Source organism: Triticum aestivum, chromosome 7B, assembly GCF_018294505.1.
Source record: "Triticum aestivum cultivar Chinese Spring chromosome 7B, IWGSC CS RefSeq v2.1, whole genome shotgun sequence".
Taxonomy (NCBI): domain Eukaryota; kingdom Viridiplantae; phylum Streptophyta; class Magnoliopsida; order Poales; family Poaceae; genus Triticum; species Triticum aestivum.
The window spans coordinates 745,609,223-745,609,626 of record NC_057813.1 but is presented as its reverse complement, the minus strand read 5'-3'; positions in this window follow the sequence as shown (position 1 = coordinate 745,609,626).

Genomic DNA, 404 nt, shown 5'->3' with positions numbered 1-404 from the left:
GTTGCCATCATCAAAATACTAAAATTGCCATGATCTACAAACTAAAATTGTCACATGGCAACTTTAGTTTAAGCCCTATGGCAACTGCAGTGTAAACATCGTGCAACTTTTGGCAAAAAAAAATCGTCGAAACATATCAACATGGGGTCTAGTTGTGAAGATCTTGTCGAGACGGATTTAATGGTAAAAACAAATTTTTAGTTGGCTTTTTTATTTAGGAGATACAACATTTTTAAGCCAAAAATCAAAAAAAATTCTGCTGATGTCATCTATTCATACGTGGCAAAATGAGTGGCGATGGAGGCGTGTGGGCGATGTGCAAACGCCCACACGTGTGGGCGTTAACATTTCCGTATATTATATATATATATATATATATATATATATATATATATATATATATA